This window comes from Gastrolobium bilobum, unplaced genomic scaffold (genome assembly GCF_033153095.1).
Source record: "Gastrolobium bilobum isolate Gb01-03AN ecotype WA unplaced genomic scaffold, APGP_CSIRO_Gbil_v1 utg1211, whole genome shotgun sequence".
NCBI classification, from domain to species: domain Eukaryota; kingdom Viridiplantae; phylum Streptophyta; class Magnoliopsida; order Fabales; family Fabaceae; genus Gastrolobium; species Gastrolobium bilobum.
In genome coordinates this window covers 536,530-555,769 of record NW_026898913.1, presented here as the reverse complement: position 1 = coordinate 555,769, position 19,240 = coordinate 536,530, and the positions used below count along the sequence as shown (strand labels likewise).

At 36.9% G+C, this 19,240-nt stretch overlaps 1 pseudogene; it reads left to right on the top strand.

Annotated features, from left to right (window-relative positions):
• Positions 1 to 6,055: 6,055 nt before the first annotated feature.
• LOC133285369 (uncharacterized) lies at positions 6,056 to 19,172 on the top strand (annotated as a pseudogene).
• Positions 19,173 to 19,240: the final 68 nt, after the last annotated feature.

Genomic DNA, 19,240 nt, shown 5'->3' with positions numbered 1-19,240 from the left:
GTTTGATGGTCAAACCAGTATCAGACGTGCCTTGAAGATACCGTAGGATGCGTTTCACAGCTCTCCAATGAGAGTCCAAGGGAGAATGCATGAATTGACACACTTTATTGACCGAAAAGGTGATATCAGGCCTTGTGATTGTAACATATTGCAGAGCTCCTACAATGGATCGATATAGAGAAGGGTTATCGAATGGAAGGCCATCATGCGCAGAGAGTCTTGTGATGGAAACCATTGGGGTTGGTAAGGACTTGCAGTCAGTAAGTCCTGCTTTGGAGAGCAAATCAACTATGTATTTGGACTGAGACAGATGAAGTGATCCATCGGATGATGATTTTGCTTCAATACCCAGAAAGTAATGAAGAGTTCCAAGGTCCTTAAGTGAGAAAGCAGCATTGAGAGATTGAATTATAGAAGAAATAATAAGGAGAAGATCCAGTAATCAGTATATCATCAACATAGATGAGCACATAAGTTGTGGCAGAATTTTTGAAGGAAACAAACAGTGAGGAGTCACATTTGGTAGCCTGAAATCCAAGATGATGGAGTGTGGTGCTGAGCTTTTCAAACCAAGCTCTTGGAGCTTGTTTTAAGCCATAGAGAGCTTTGTCTAATCGACAAACAAGACTTGAGTTGCTAGAGATGAAACCTGGTGGCTGGTCCATGAACACTTCCTCATGCAATGCACCATTGAGAAATGCATTATTAACATCAATTTGCCTAATTGGCCAGCCATGAGAAACAGCAAGGGTGAGAATGATGCGAATTGTTACTGGCTTTACCACTGGACTGAAGGTCTCAGCATAATCAAAACCTTCACGTTGGTGAAATCCCTTTGCAACTAATCGTGCTTTGTACTTGAGGATTGAACCATCAGGATTATACTTGACACGAAAAACCCATTTGCAACCAATGGATTTTCTGCCAGTAGGGAGATTCACAAGTGTCCAGGTTCTGTTTTTCATGAGGGCTGCATATTCTTCCTTCATGGCATGAAACCAGTGAGGCTGTGTGAGAGCTTGAGCCATACTGCTTGGTTCGGCACAAGCTGTAAATACACGAGGTTTAAAAATTCCAGCCTTTGCTCTAGTAACCATAGAGTGTTGATTTGGTTGAGGAGCTGCTGTAGGAGGAGCTGGTACTAAAAGTACTGCAGCATAAGTGGGAGAAGCAGCATGTGTTGCATCATTAGTGGACCTGCAAGGAGAGCTCGAGGTAGACTGTATAGCAGGTAAGTCATGATTAGTAGGATCAGAAACAGTATTAATTGAAGCATGAGAGTCACTTAATGGAGAGACTATGGGAATTATAGGGACACTGTTTGTAGAAGAAATAGAAGAGGGACTGGTAGGGAGTATAGAATCAGATAATTGTTTAAAAGGAAACTTGTTTTCATCAAAAAGGACATGAGGAGTAATGACAATTTTTCCATTTGCTGTGAGGCATTTGTAGCCTTTGTGACAAGGACTATAACCAAGGAAGGTACACAAATCAGACCTGTAATCAAGTTTATGAGCATTATATGGTCTTAGATAAGGATAACATGCACACCCAAATATCTTTAAAGGGCTGTAATTCGGTTCTTTGCCAAACAGTAATTGGTATGGAGACACATTTCCAAGACTTTGGGATGGAAGAATGTTAATGATGAATGAGGCTGTAACAAATGCATCTTCCCAAAAATTTTGGGGTAGAGAGGAATTGGCTAGCATAGTTAGACCTGTCTCTACAATATGTCTATACTTGCGTTCAGGAGTTCCATTTTGCTGATGAACATAAGGACATGAAAGCCTATGAAGGATTCCATGAGTTTGAAGAAAAGGCTTGAGGGCTAGGTATTCTTTGGCATTGTCTGTTTGTAAAGTTTTGAGTTTGGTGTTTAGTTGGAGTTCAGCCATATTTTTAAATTGAGCAAACACAGTTGCTGTTTGTGACCTGACACGAAGTGGATACAACCAAGTGAACTTGCTAAAAGCATCAACAAAGCAGATGTAATACCTTGAGCCATGAATGCTATCTATTGGAGCTGGTCCCCAAATATCAGAAAATACAAGTTCTAAAGGACTATGATATTCTGTATTGGAAGAAGAAAAGGGCAATTGATGCATTTTGCCCATACAACAAGAGCTACATACAGCTTTTGGTACATTTTGAAACGATATTTTACATTGACTAAGGACAGACTTTACAGTAGAAATAGAAGTGTGTCCTAATCTACTGTGCCATAGATCAATTGAATGGCATTTATTTATGTCTTTATTTGCTTCTGTATGAACTTGGAATGCAGAATGCATTGGAGCTTGAGAGGTGCTAACTCCCTCAAAGGCATACAAGCCATCTTTAAGTTGTCCTTGGAGAAGTATCTCCTTGGTGGCCTGTGATTTGACAAAACAAGTTTTAGCATGAAATTCAAAGAAGACATCATGATCTTGAGCAAACTGTGAGACACTGAGCAGATTCTTGGACAAGTTAGGGACATGAAGTAAATTGTTTAAAGGAAAGGACAATGAGTTAGATGAGGAATGTAGAATAGAGTGACCAACATGTTCAATTTTTATACCTGCTCCATTACCTACACGAACAGTGTCATGACCTCTATAAACAGCCTTTGATATGAGATTGGATGCATCTGGAGTGAAGTGATTTGTTGCACCCGAATCAGGATACCAGGTAGGGTCAAAAACAGTACAGTACTCAGATGCATCATCTTGAGCAGATTGATTTGTTTTAGCAACATTTGCTTGAAATCTGGATCCAGATAACTCTCCATGATCAGACCTGTTTTGCTGCTGAAAAGGACTTGGATAGGTTTGATTAAACCTGTTATAACACTCAAAAGCTATGTGACCGAATTTTCCACACACTTGGCATTGTGGTTTGCCAAATTGTGTTGTTGATCTTGCTCCATTTCTGCCAAAACGACCTCTGAAGTTTGTGGTTCTTCCTCTGTTGAAGTTGAATCCTCGACCATGACTGTAACTTGGAGATGGAGCTCTTCTGAAATTCATTTCCATATTGGCTTGTAAACCTCCAAGATCTGTTTTCTTGTGCTTCTCTATCCTTTCTTCTTGAGCCATTAGCAAGGCTTCAATCTCACCAACAGTATATGGATCTGTTCTTGAAGTGACAGATGTAATGAAAGGATCATAATCTTCACCAAGTCCATCAAGAATCGCATCAATGTGCTCTTCTGATGAGATTTGAGATCCTATTGCCGCCAAAGAATCGACAGTTTTCTTGATTTTCAACAGATAGCTTGAGATTGAGGAATCTTTCTTTGTATTCCTAAGCTGAATTTTCAGTTGCTTCACTTTTGCACGTGTCTGTGAAGTGAAGAATTCTTCGAGTTTGTTCCATATTTGAAAAGAAGATACACATCCTACCATTCTTGTATGAAAAGACTCTGACATTGAAGCCAGGAGCCAGGACATGAGTAACTGATCTTGTTGTTCATCAGTTTGATTAACTTCTCCATTAATGAACCTTTGCAGGCTGAAGCCTTTGATCGTTGCAGTGGCTTGTTGTTTCCATGGAAGAAAATTTCCATCATCCAGTTTGAAAGATACTGGATTGGAGAACGTATGAAGAGTAGGTATTGTTGTTCTTGTTGCTGATGCAGAGTGCGCAGAATTTCCGGTTTCGGTCTCCATGGATCAGATGAGCTCTAATACCATGTAAGGTATCAGAAGCTGAGTAATGAGAGAAAGAGGAAGAAAGAGATCTAGTATTGAATGAGAATTATGAATCTTGAATACACTGCTATCTGTTACATTGGTTTATATATACAAAAGGCTGAACTGAATCTTAACTAATTAAGCTACTTTCACGGATACTGTTACTAACAGTTAACCGTTAGTACTGTTACACTTTCAGCATCATTCAAGGCATAGCATCAGGCCTTGTTTATCTTCATACATATTTGAGATACTTAAAAGGAAAAAGCAATATGAATTATTAGGAGTGAACTAGGAACGAGGGCTTGGGTATTATAGTTATTAGGAAAGTAATATAAGCCCTCATTATTAGGATTTCTCTCAACATGTTGCTTTCTCCCAATATAAGTTATAGGTAGATGTTATCAACTGAGGCGGTGAATAAACGTCCAAAATTGAACAAGGGTGTAATTATGTGTAATAAACGTCCAACTTTTTGTGCCCATGGTGGTGAGAAGCAATATAAATTATATAACTGGATTATTTTTGAAGTTGTCTGAGAACTACAATGATTACAATGATTCATGATTCATCACATGGATGAGCATATTCTAAAAAGATTCATTTCCTAGTGTTTTGGGATGGGTTTATTTTGAGATTTTTTTCCACTTAGATTTTACAAAATTTTAAAATTATTTACTAAAAGCTAATTTTATTTATTTTTTCATCAAGTAAATTTAGCTACCATGCTGACTGAAGAAACCCGGACACACAATTTTTTTTCGGACACGTGCCGATGCGGACACGCGTTCGATACGCTGTCAACATTTTGGGACACGTGATTAATTCTCTGACACGCTCCGACATGTTTTTTGGACACATAATCAACTTTTTCGGACACGTGGTCAACGTTCAGACATATTTATTTTTTTTTAGTCTTAATTTTATTTTATTAACTAAAAATAAAAAAAATATTTATAAATCAATTTTTTTCTGTTATGAAATTTGACATGAAAAATTAACAAGGTACGAAAAAATTTTATTTTTTATATTTATGTTATGTAATTTGAATATTTGATTGGTTATATGACTAATTATGAACTGTTATATGTATTAAATATAAATTATATTATATATATTAAAAATATTATTTAATATCAAAACGTATCCCAACGTGTCGAAATATGTCATTTTTTAAAATTAACGTATCGACATGTCGTATTGTGTCTCGTGTCCCGTGTTAGTATCCTTGCATCATAGGGTGACTCTCTGTTCTCAATTCAACTTATGTCTTCTTTTCCAATTGACCAACATCACATAATCAATACTGAATAATTACGCCGCGGGAATTCATATTATTTACATAAAATTATATTAGCACTAGTATATTGCATGAAATTATGAAATAAAATAATAAATAATTAAAACTTATTATTACACTAAAATTAGATATTATTCACCTTTTTTCTTAAAAACCTATTTGAAGAAGAAAAGGAAAGGTAATTATTTAAAATTAGAAAGATATTTATATAACTAAAGGTATTAAGAAGAAATAAATTAATTATGATATTATTTTTAAGGGTTTGTTGAGTATAATGTTGTATGAGGAAATAAAAACTTTTCTACAAACACATCAAAGAGGTAAGGTCCACATTTTTTTCCTCTTTCGTCATTCAACTTTCTCTTTTCTTTTTCTTGTATCTGCATGAAAAAGAAGTTTCCTCATCTAACATTAAACTCATAAAATCATATTTTTAATAAGACCAGAATTAACTTATATACAAGACTAACTCATTTTATTATATTATTAATCTGAAAAAATATTTCTGCATTAATACATATAAGTTATCTCTATTTATTTTTAAAAAGACGTCGTTTTAAGATTGAAAGATTAGATAATTATAATTATAAAGATTATAATAACCTGAAATAAATTAAAATTATAAAAATATCATAATTTTAATCCTAAAACGACGCCGTATTGGACATAATACAGATAACTTATTTATTTACATTAACCGCAAAAAAAAAAAACCAATCCATTATTAATATAGTGATAAATTAAAAGACTAAATGTTCAGTGTTTAAGTCTTCTAGGTGATCATCGGTCAATGATTACTATATTAATAATGGATTGGTTTTTTTTTTTTGCGGTTAATGTAAATAAATAAGTTATTTGTATTATTTGTAAATAAATCAATGATTACTGTATCAAGGTCAAAACTCAAAAGGTTGGTGGGACAGAGAGTGTGGAAAGAGAGACCAAATGCGTGTATGGAATTGAAACCAGAAGGACAACAAAACGCGTCGAAGGTGATGTTGGGGGCCACAGATTTTATTACTAGAGCGAGATAGTTATGCAAAGTCACAGGTGGGAGTGAACCTAACACAAACAGAGCAAGATGCCCAGAATCCTCCACTTGTTGTTGTTCCTCATCCTCGTACTTGAGCCCTCTGAAGGCGAGGATATCGGCATTTACTGGGGTCAAAACGTCAATGAGGGAAGCCTTAATGAAACATGTGCAACAGGAATATACAAGTATGTCAATATAGCCTTCCTTTCCACCTTTGGGAATGGCCAAACCCCTCTAATCAACCTCGCAGGTCATTGTGACCCTTCTTCTAATGGGTGCACTCAAATTGGTAGAGACATTAGGAATTGTCAAAAGCATGGGATCAAGGTCATGCTCTCCATTGGAGGAGGTTCTGGGATATATTCGCTAGCTTCCTCAGCGGATGCTAAAAATGTCTCAGATTACTTGTGGGACAATTTCCTGGGTGGCTCCTCGTCATCACGCCCACTTGGCGATGCAATATTAAATGGCATTGATTTTGACATAGAGCAAAATATACCATACGTGCATGACCTCGCACGTTACCTTAAGTCACACTCGGCCACAGCAAATCAAACTGTGTACTTGTCTGCAGCACCTCAGTGCCCATTTCCTGATACAGCGTTGGGTACGGCCCTTGATACTGGCCTTTTTGACTATGTTTGGGTGCAATTCTTCAACAACCCTTCATGCGATTATACACAAGGAAATTTCAGTAACTTTCTGAATACATGGAACCGATGGACGACATCATTAAAAGGGGGGGAAATATTTCTGCAGTTAGCAGCAGATTCAGCATCAGCTACAAGTGGTTATGTTCCAGCAGATGTATTAATATCCACGATATTACCAGCAGTAAAGGAGTCACCAAATTATGGAGGTGTGATGTTGTGGTCTAGGTTCTCTGATAAAAGCAGTGGCTACAGTACCCAAATTCAAATAAGTTCTCTGTGCACACAGCAAAGCCTTCCTAATTGCAGAAGCCGCTACGGTGGCTTCGTGGAACGTTTTGGCTACATGTCCACCGATGGTATCAAAGTTTATGATGGCGGGAGCACTAATGGTACCCAGTGCTGTGAGATCATATGTAGGAACAACTGTTCCTGCGAAGCGTATGCCCCAACAAATCACATTAACAATACTGGATGCCAGATATGGGGCGAAGGAACGAAATTCATTAGATCTTCTGGGCAAAATGCTCAATCAATCTACTTTATTAACCACAAAGGTTTGTCCGGATTCCCAACTTATAAGGCTGTTATATTTATGTTTTTTGACGAAAAGGTTGCTTTTCTTTCAACCTTTTTTATTGCCCTACGATTTCCAATGAGAAAAATAAAAAATAAAAGGGTTCAGATTGACTGAATATACTTGATTATCAATAAGAAGAAGTAATCACAATAAATAACAAATACAGGTTTCTCATAATTGACTCCAAATCAATTGGTTATATCTCTTGATTCTTTGGAAGTATTTTCAGGTACCTGGCTAGGATATAACCCGCTAACCTCCATCTAAAATTGTTTCAGCAACCTTTTTCAGAGTGTAAAATTATTTTCCTGTCTGTTACAGTAAACAGGTGGTGGATATGGCTCATCATTGGGGTAGGAGCAGCCCTTGCAATACCTACGATGTTCTATTCAGGCCGTGCCATGTGGAGAAAATACAGAGCAAAAGGTAACTACGACGTAATAAATATTAAATACGGTTCTATGAGTTTTAAGACTTTGAGGCCTCTTTATAAGTTATATTTTCATGTCGCCCCACTAGTGGCTAGAAAAGTGATGCAGAAGAACCTATTGCATGAGATTGGAGGTAATGCAATGCTTTCGATGGTGTACGGCAAAGCCAGAAAAGGTAAGAAAAAGGAAAAGGCAAGCAATGAGGTGGAAGTATTCACATTCGAAAGCATAATTGCTGCCACAAACAATTTCTCAGCTGCGAATAAGCTCGGAGAGGGTGGTTTTGGTCCTGTTTATAAGGTAAGTTCTGCTTACTTAAATTGGAAACTGTCTAGACAGGAATTGATATAATAACACTTTCAGGGAACATTAAGTGATCGGCAAGAGGTCGCAATGAAGCGACTTTCTAAAAGTTCAGGACAAGGGCTGATAGAGTTTAAGAATGAAGCTAAACTCATGGCCAAACTCCAGCACAATAATCTCGTAAAGCTTTTAGGGTTCTGCATCCAGAGAGATGAAAGAATATTAGTTTATGAGTACATGTCTAACAAGAGCTTAGACTTCTACCTCTTCGGTAGGCTGTCTTTTATCTTAACAAAATTAAGAATATGGCAAATGTTAGCATATAGCATATTAATCAGCATCCTTACTACTTCAAAACAGATTCAACTAGAAAGCATTTACTAGACTGGGAAAAACGCTTGAACATTATTGGAGGCATTGCTCAAGGACTTCTTTATCTTCACAAGTATTCAAGGCTAAAGGTGATACATCGAGACCTGAAAGCAGGCAATATATTACTTGACGAAGAGATGAATCCTAAAATATCTGACTTTGGAATGGCTCGAATATTTGGTCAAAGAGTATCAGAAGAAAACACAAATAGAGTTGTTGGTACATAGTAAGTTTATAAATGATCTTGCATTTTCAAAATCTTTTGTCTTCTATTTATCTCATATGCAAACATCCGTTCATGTTGCTATCTTTGCAGTGGGTACATGGCTCCAGAGTATGCAATAAACGGTGTTGTGTCTATCAAGACAGATGTTTTTAGCTTTGGTGTTCTGCTATTGGAGATTCTTAGTGGTAAGAAGAATCATAGTCGCTATCATTCGGATAGACCACTCAACCTCATAGGATATGTAAGTTTCTCAAATCCATTGTGCATAAAATTTATACTTTATCATTAACGATGGTTAAGATTATATTGTTGTTTGGTGTGGATGCTGGGACTCTTGTTTGTAGGCATGGGAGCTTTGGAATGAAAGTAGAGCTCTCGAGCTAGTAGAGCCAACATTAAATGAATTAAATACTCAGAATGAAGTTTTAAGATGCAGTCATATCGGCCTCTTGTGTGTACAAGATCAAGCAACAGATAGACCTACAATGTTAGATATTGTTTCTTTTCTATCAAATGATACAATACAACTTCCCCAACCAAAGCAGCCAGCATTCTTCATCAATGCGGTTGTGGAAGAGTCAGAACTTCCTTACAGCAAGCAAGAACATCATTCCTTAAATGATGTAACAAATACTAGTATTTCTGGAAGATAATTGCAACATCGCGTACCCAACTAGAGGATTGCATTCACAGACTTCCACTTTAAATTCTTAAGTGATAAATTTTCAATTTCTGAATTGTACTTGTTAAGACAAGGTAACCCATATTATATTTACATATGCTTGTTAAAAATAAATAAATAAATTACTGATACGTTGTAATTCCAAAACAAAGGAATAAATGATGCTTTTCGCCATCTTAGAGTATGGTGACGAAGTGTATGCCATCAAAAGTAAGACCGTAAGACGATAAGTTTAAAGATATTTGGTTGCTGGTCACCTTCTTGGGGCTGGCATTGACTAGAAAAATAACAACCTAACGACAGAATCAAGGGTCAAGAACAGTGAAATTCTTTAGATACTTCAAGTGTTCTGTTATTTAGATATCCCTTCCCTTCAGTCCCAAACAAAGCTTGGCCATTAATGGAGCCAGAAAGCCTCCCACCAACTGCTTCTACTTGTTTATTAGTCTCTTTAATTAACAAGTGAGAATTGAAAAACTTACCAATTATGGGTGGCATTGGCCGAGCCCTGTTTTTCCTCACATTTGCATTGCACTTGACAAGCCTGATTTCAGGTAATACTTTGTTGCAAGGATCAAATTTTAGACTTGGGGATTCTCTCATCTCCCCTCACTCTATGTGCAAGCTAGATTTTTTCTCTTTCCCTAATGCTATTGGGAAAAGCTACGTTGGAATAACCTTTGGTGAAAATCGCATCTGGGTTGCCAACCCGAACAAACCCAGTCGATGATGATTCAGGTCCAAGGCTTATTGTTGTAAATATTAGTTATTTATTATTAGGTTTTATAAGAGTTATGTTGTAGGAAAAGTGATTGTGTAATGTTATAGAGATTCGTTTTGCTTGCCGTAATTTCTTTTTTTTTCTTTTTTCTTCAAAAAGTGTGGGCCTCACAAAATGTTGTTTGTGTAGAAAAGTTTGTTGTGTCATGTTAAATGACAAATGCAAATCCCTTTATTATTATTTGTTGTATTGGGCCAAGCTCATTAGGTCAAAAATTAGGTCTTTTAGTTTCTATAAATAGAGACCTCTTTGTATCAGATTATTTACACAATTTAATAATATTTTTCTGATTACCCTTCTCAAGTTGGTATTAGAGCTCTCGATCCTGAGGGCTCTGCTTCTGTGCCTACGAAACCTTTTATTCTTTTTTCGTCTCTCGCTGCCATCAGCTGCCACAGGAAAAAAAAATCGGGGACCTCTTGGACCGAGAAGATCATTGTTCCTCTAATTTTCCTCTTCACTCAGTAGCAAAACAACACCGACAGACACCAAATTATTTTTCCTCACTGTATTCATCGTGTTTCAACAAGGCAGCACCCTGTTCATCGCGTTTGACCTTTTCTCCGGCGGCCTTTCAACTTCGATCAACCACAGACGGGACCACCACCTCCGGACGACCTCACGGTGGAAAGCCCAGCTCCGGCCAACTTCGCACGCGCTCTCACGCACTGTCTCTCTCTCGGCGCGTGAAGCCCACTCGCAGACAACTCCACCGGCGTGTGGAGGTGTTTTTTCAGTTTCGACCAAAAGCAACAGTGATCGTCTCTTCACCCTCTTTCTGGATCTGTGTTTTCCCCTCTGATCGTACGTCGTTTGGTATTTTTTCTGAATTTTTGGCTTCTTGGAGTTTGTTCTTTGACTAGTTTTTTGCAGTATGGCCTCCGACACTGAAACTGAATCAACCCTTGCAAACACAACTACAAATTCTTCTACACAGTCTGTGGTGACCCCTCTTGGTCACAATGATCTTCCTACTCTTATCAGAATTATCGTCTGAATGGAAAGAATTATTTATAATGGTCCCAAGTCATTCGTACCATTCTCAAAGGACGCTGTAAAGTTGCTCATATTGAAGGACCTGTTCCTGCCAAAACAGCTCCAACATTTGCTGATTGGGATGATGAAGACTCACTTATTATGACGTGGCTATGGAACTCTATGACTCCTGAGGTTAGTCAACACTGCATGTTTTTACCTACTGCTCTTGAGATCTGGAACGTTCTTAAGCAGACCTATTCAATGAAGCAAGATGCTGCCACTTATTATGATCTGAGGAATCGGAATTTTTCTACCAAGCAAGGTTCTCTCTCTATAACAGAATATTATGGTATTATGAATAAGTTATGGACTGAGCTTGATCAGTACGAGAACTTGAAGATGGAATGTAGCAAGGATGCAACCACTCTGACCACCTCCATTGAACGCCATAGGATCTATGATTTTCTTTGTGGTCTCAACTCAGAATATGACCCTATTCGAGTTCAAATTCTTGGTAAGGGAAAATTATCGTCTCTTTCTGAAGTTTTTCACATTGTCAGGGGTGAAGAAAGTCGCAGGGCTGTCATGATGGATACCAAAGTGTCCGAAGGGTCCATTATGCTCTCATCTAAAGTTATGGGTCTGCTTTGATTTCAACAAAAAGGGATGGTTCTTCTCAAAGGAACTCCTTTGGAAAATTTTCTGATGGTGCATCTTCTAGACCTAAGAAAGATGATCGCTGGTGTTCTTATTGTAAAAGAACGGGTCATATCAAGGATCTATGTTTTTGTCTCCATGGAAAGCAAACGGTCTTAGAAAAGATGGCAAGGATGCGTGGTCAAGCACATTTTACTTCCTCTGAAATAGCTCCTGCACCTACTGAGACTCAACCTGCGTTCCGTCAAGATGAGTTGAAACGGCTCCGAACCATCCTTGATTCTCAGAGTAAGCCATCTGATACTAATGCTTTGGCTATGACTGGTATGAGCTCCAAAACTTATTCTTTTCTTTCTTCATGTACTGATTTTAAACATTCTTGGGTTGTTGATTCTGGTGCTACTGATCATATGGCTTGTTGTGCTGACCTCTTTACTTCTTATCATCCTATCATTGGAACTCATACAATAGCCGTAGCTGATGGTTCACATACATCAATTGCGGGTACTGGTAATATCAACTTACAGCAGTCCTTACATCTTAAAGATGCTCTTCATGTTCCTAAACTCTCCACGAATCTTCTTTCTATTCATAAAATTACAAAAGATTTGAATTATATTGTAACCTTCTTCCCTACCCATTGTGTTTTTCAGGATCTCGCAATGGGGAAGACGATTGGTAGTGCTAAAGAGCAAGGTGGGTTGTACTATCTGGTGTCATAATCTCCCGCCAATAAAGTAACAGATCACATCTTGCTGTCTCATGGTCAATCAACTGCTGATTCTTTGATTTGGCTCCATCATAAGCGCTTGGGACATCCTCCATTTAGTTTACTCAAGTCTTTATTTCCGTCATTGTTTTTGTCTAAGTCTGTTGAGTCTTTTCATTATGATGTTTGTGAGTTTGCTGAGCATCATCGTGTGACTTTTCCTTCTACTATTACTAAGAGTGTTGAACCTTTTGATCTTATTCATTCTGATGTTTGGGGTCCTTCTAAGGTTCCTCATTCTTCTGAAAATAACTGGTTTGTTTCTTTTATTGATGATTGCACTCGTGTAACTTGAGTTTACTTAATGCGTGAAAAGTCTGAGGTACCACAACTGTTCTTTCAATTTTATAAAATGGTTGAAACCCAATTTGGTAAAAAGATCAAGAGACTAAGGACAGATAATGGTACTAAATATGTTAATCAGATATTTCCCACTTTATACGAAATAACGGTATGATTCGTGAACTTACTTTTGTTGACACCCCTCAACAGAATGGGGTTGCTGAAATAAAAAATCGTCACCTTCTTGAAGTGACTCGTGCATTAATGTTTCAGACACATGTACCCAAATACTATTGGGGAGATGTTATTCTTACTACAGCATTCTAGATCAACTGTTTACCCACTCGGGTACTTGACCATGTAAGTCCTATTCGCTCTATAACTTCTTTTTTTCCTTCTATTCCAACTATGAGTCTTCCTCTACGAGTGTTTGGGTGTGTTGCTTTTGTTCATGTTCATAAACATCATCGCAGTAAGTTGGACCCTATGGCTATTAAATGTGTCTTCCTTGGTTATGTTCTTGATAAGAAGGGCTACAAGTGCTATCACCCTGGTAGTCGAAATTTTTTTGTTTCTATGGATGTTACATTTCAGGAATCTAAGTCCTTTTTCCAAGGTCCTCATCTTCAGGGGGAGAATAATTCACCAGAAAAATCATCACATTCCTTCTTTGAGTTTGAGTCTTCAGTGTCTACTCCTTTACCTGTGTCAGTATCTCCTCCTCTTGTTCCAATTCCTCCTATGTTTGATCCTCCTATGACTGATACATCAAGTACACCAGAGATACGGAAGATTGTGACACCTGAGTTGGTATATCAAAGAAGGAAACAACCCACGTTGCCTCACTAGCAACCTCAATCGTCTGAACCACTGGTAAGTCCTGAATCTCATATTTTTGATCATGATGTTAATACTTCTGATGACTTACCCATTATTACTACTTCTGATGATTTACTCATTGCTCTAAGAAAAGGAAAAAGATCTTGTTCCAAGAAATCTTGTTCTTCTTGTCCCTCTTGTACTCAATACCCTATCTCTCATTTTGTTTCCTCTATTAATCTTTATGTGCTGCACAAAAGCTTTGTTTCAGCACTAGATTCTATTTCAATCCCAAAATCAGTACATGAAGCCTTGAAAGATGGGAATTGGGCTCAAGCCCTGCAAGAGGAGATGAATGCGTTGGAGAAAAATAAAACATGAGAGGTTATTGATAGACCTAACGGAAAGAAAGCAGTAGGGTGCAGATGGGTTTATGCTTTGAAATATAATTCTGATGGAACTCTTGAGAGATACAAGACTCGATTAGTCGCCAAAGGTTACACTCAAACCTATGGCATTGATTATGAAGAAACCTTTGCTCCAGTTGCAAAGATGAATACGGTGAGAGTCTTGTTATCCCTTGCTGCCCATTATAATTGGGATATAAATCAGTTTGATGTGAAAAATGTTTTCCTCAATGGTGAGTTAGAAGAAGAAGTCTACATGGAAATTCTGCCTGGTTTTGATTCTGTGAAGGGAGAAAATAAAGTTTATAGATTAAAAAAGGCTTTGTATGGATTGAAGCAGTCACCTCGTGCCTGGTTTGGAAGGTTTACTAAGGTTATGATGACCTTAGGATACAGACAGAGTCAAGGAGATCACACTTTTTTCTTCAAGCACTCCCAAAATGGGAAGCTTACTGTGCTCCTTGTATATGTTGATGATATTATTATCACAGGTGATGATTTTGTGGAGAGACAGGTTCTGCAAACACGGCTTGCCTCTGAGTTTGAAGTCAAAGACCTTGGGAAACTGAGATATTTCCTAGGATAGAAGTAGCTCATTCAAGCAAAGAAATTTTTATCAGCCAGAGAAAATATGTTCTTGATCTTCTCAAAGAAGCAGGAAAGCTCGGGTGTAAACCCTCTAATACTCCTATTGAGCAGAATCACAAGATAAGCTATGAAGAGGAAAGTCCTCCAGTTGATAAAGGACAATATCAACGGTTAGTTGAGAAATTGATATATCTGGCTCATACTAGACCAGACCTAGCTTATGTTGTTAGTGTTGTCAGTCAGTTTATACACGATCCAAAGGAGAAACACATGCAGATAGTAGAGAGAATTCTTCAGTATCTTAAAACTACTCCTGGTAAAGGATTGTTATTCCGACGTGATGGCAATCTCTCTTTAGAAGTCTACACTGATGCTGATTATGCTGGATCCGTGACTGACCGTCGATCTACCACTGGTTATTGCATGTTTCTTTGCGGTAACTTGGTGACATGGAGAAGTAAGAAACAAGATGTGGTTGCCAGATCAAGTGTAGAAGCTGAATTTCAAGCTATGGCTCAAGGCATTTGTGAATTACTGTGGCTGAAAATTGTACTTGATGATCTCAAAATAAAATGTGAGGGACCTATGAAACTGCTATGTGACAATAAGTCCGCTATTTATATAGCTCATAATCCGGTTCAACATGATCGGACTAAACATATTGAGGTCGACCGCCATTTCATCAAAGAGAAACTTGATAGCGAATTGATTACCACTCCATATATTCTCACTGGGCGTCAATTAGCTGATCTATTGACAAAGGGACTTCCTTCAGACAGATTTCAAGAACTTACTAGCAAGCTGGGAATGATAAATATCTATTCTTCAGCTTGAGGGGGAGTGTTATAAATATTAGTTATTTATTATTATTTGTTGTATTGGGCCAAGTCCATTAGGTCAAGAATTAAGTTTTTTAGTCTCTATAAATAGAGACCTCTTTGTATCAGATTATTTACACAATTTAATAATATTTTTCTGATTACCCTTTTCAAGTCTTATCATTGATGATTATGGGAACATGAAAATTATGTACAGTGGGGATTCAAACTCTATACAACTATACTCTCATGGAGCAGCACACCTTGTCAATGCTCATGCCACTTTGCATGATGACGGCAACTTCAAACTCCAACAAACATTTGCAAATGGCTCTACGAAGGTCCTCTGGGAAAGTCATAACACCCCATGTAACATCCTCTTGCCATGGTCCAAACTCGGATTCAACTGGAGAACAAGACATGTATGGAACCTAACATCATGGGTTGGACCAAACATGCCAGTTTTGGGTTCCTTCACTCTTGGGGTGGACCCTCTTGATACAAAACAATTGGTCATTTGGTGGAAAGGGAACATCTTTTGGAGAAGTGGACCTCTGAATGAACAAGGGAGGTTTCCAAATTTAAGATTGACATCTGTCAAAAAGGATCACTATTTTGCATGTATTTCAAATGAAAACGAAACCAGTTACGTTTATGTGGCATCATCGGCTCATGAAGATCCTATTGTCTTAGATTCTAAGGGTCAACTCACTGGTGGAGCTTCTGTCTCGTGCAATGCACATGTTACTGTTAGTGGATGTGTGCTTCCTCTTAAACCTCCCAAGTGCAGGAACCCAAATGATTATTTATCATTGGGGGACTTCATGCATGGTTACATGTCTACACTCGGTTACAAGAGTGACGGAATGGAAATGATTGATCTTTATGATTGCGGCGCTATGTGCTTCCATAGTTGCTCATGTTCCTTCTTTTCCCCCACACATGAGGATAATACTGGTTGTGAGATGTGGGATAAGGGCGCTGAATTTAATGCATCTCCTAGTGGAAGGCCAATTTACTTCATCCGAGATAATCCCACAAATACTACTAATATTGTAGAAGAAAAATCCAAGGGTAAGTGCATAACTATGCACAATGCTACTTCTTTTTAATTGCTTTGTTTCTTTTCTGGATCACTTTCAAATGTATGATAACACTGTATACTGTCATAATTTTATTAAAATTAAAAAAATAGACCCACACAATCGTAGCTCATGTGTGACATAGATCATTAAATTAGTGTCAAGAAAGCAAAGTTCTAGATATGTTATTTTTAAAACAATAAATACCTTTTGGGTCCCTACCAAAAAATATGGTCCCCCTTAAAAAAAAAAAAATTAGTCTCAAGATTCTTAAGAAATTTAAAATGAACCAATTTTAGTCTTTTTGAGAGACTAATGTGGATCTTTTTTGAATTTATGAGAGATCACGATTTCAACTAAATAGGTCTACTTTGAATTTCTTAGAGACTTGGAGAGTAATTTTTTTTTTTTAAGAAACTAAAATGGTGACAGTGTTTTTTATTAAGAACCCAAAAGGATATTTAATCTTTTTAAAATTAGTTGCTTTAAAGTGAAATTATTTATGAAGTGATTAAATGAAAATATATTTATATTTAAACTTTAGCAGATTAAAATTATTTTATTTTATTTTTAAATCAATCGTGAATATTATTTTACTTGCTTATTTTTAAAACAGATTTATTTTAAAAATTACATTTAATATATTTTTTATCACTAAGTTATGCCGCTATCTCTCACGTTTCTTATGTAAAGATCTAAGGGACACCTTTCCAAATGTTTTCAATTTTTTAATATTCATCGTGGCTAATAGAATTGAAAAACATATATGAATATTTCCAACTTTCCTTTCACGTTACTTATGAAATGCCGCTATCTCTCACTAATTTTTTTTATATATTACTAGAATATTGAGAGAAGAAAAAGAAAAAGAACCCGAGAAATGTGTAATAAAAAATGAAGGACACTACCACTGGCAATAACTCAATGCGTGTTCTCAACTTCTAATGATGATGAAATTTATTTTATGTAGCAAAAGATATCAAGTAACATGGATAGCTAGCGTTGCAGGAGGAGCTCTAGTGATACTGGCATCGATCATCTGCGCATGCCATTTTTATAGGAAGAAAGGTAATAAGCCTAGAGGGTAAACTTCCATGTTAAGAATTTAAAAATATCTTTTACGAGGTTGATTCTTTTCTTACCCATTTTTTTCATTCTTCTTGCATGGCTATCATGTGAAGAGAGATCGTATCAAAAGATGTTACTATCTGAAATTAGAGGTTTTGAAATACATTCCTCTGTAAACGGCGAGGTCGGAAAATTTAATAAAAATGAGTTGACAAGGCATGAGATGCATATATTCAGCTTTGAAAGCCTTGATGTGGCAACTAACAACTTCTTCTCAACAAATAAGTTGGGGGAGGGTGGCTTCGGACCCGTCTACAAAGTAAGATCAAGATTTTATGAGGACATTGTTTTGCTAATTTCACAACAGTCAAAAGAGATGACTCCCACAACTAGCGGGGAAGAAAAAGATAATACTTTCAGTCCAGTATTCTGATTATTCTCTATTTAAACAAGATGATTAATTTGATGAGAAAGATATGTTTCAGGGAAAATTACCTGATGGGCAAGAAATAGCAGTAAAAAGACTTTCTAGAAACTCAAGACAAGGGTTAACTGAATTTGAGAACGAGATTGAATTGATAGCTAAACTTCAACATCCTAATTTGGTAAGACTTTGTGGGTTCTGCATTGAGAAAGAAGAAAGAATGCTCATCTACGAATATCTGCCCAACAAGAGCTTGGACTTCTACCTTTTTGGTATGCTTTATATCTATTACATTCTTCTTTTTTTAAAAAGTTTTTCCAATTTGATGGATATATATAAATAGTTTTATACTGTTTATTTATTTCAATATTTCTTGGACTAGATTCCAACCACGTTATCCTGATAGATTGGGAGAGAAGACTTAATATCATTCAAGGTATTGCTCAAGGCCTTCTTTATCTTCATAAATCTTCAAATTTAGGAGTGGTTCACCGACACTTAAAGTCAAATAATATTTTACTTGATAATGAGATGAAACCAAAAATATCTGATTTTGGCATCGCAAGAATGATTGGATTGAAAGAATACGAAGAAATCACAAATAGAGTCATTGGAACTTTGTAAGTACACATCTAAATTATGGTTTTATTGATATAAGTAATTAATTAGCCTCTATTGTTTCATTTAAAGGCTAAATGTTCATATTTTTTTTCAGCGGATATATGCCTCCAGAGTATGTTTCAAAAGGTGTTATATCAACTAGAACTGATGTTTTAGTTTTGCAGTGCTAATACTCGAAATTGTTAGTGGCAAGAAGAACTGTTACTTTCATGAATATCCCGACAATCTTATAGGATATGTACGCTCTGTATCAACTCCTTCAATAAATATGCATCATTAATCAGAAGTTCCATATATAAAATACCTTTCTATATAAATGTGTTTCAGGCATGGATGTTGTGGAATGAAGGTAGAGCGCTCCAACTAATAGACCCTATACTGAACGGAACTTACACGGCTAATGAAATGTTGAAATACGTACATATTGGTCTCCTGTGTGCGCAAGACAAAGCTAAGGATAGACCTAACATGCGAGATGTTGTTTCTTTTCTGTCAAATGAAACAGCTGTCCTAGCAGAACCCAAAATCTCCCCGAACGTAATTGCGAAAGACACCAAATTGCCTGATAACGGTGAAGAATATTATTCCTGTAATGATGTAACAACTTCACCACAGGATGGAAGATGAATGTTCTAGGATTCCTTAAATTGTGGATACATGCACAAAATTGAACATGTACACACTCCTAAGGGGTG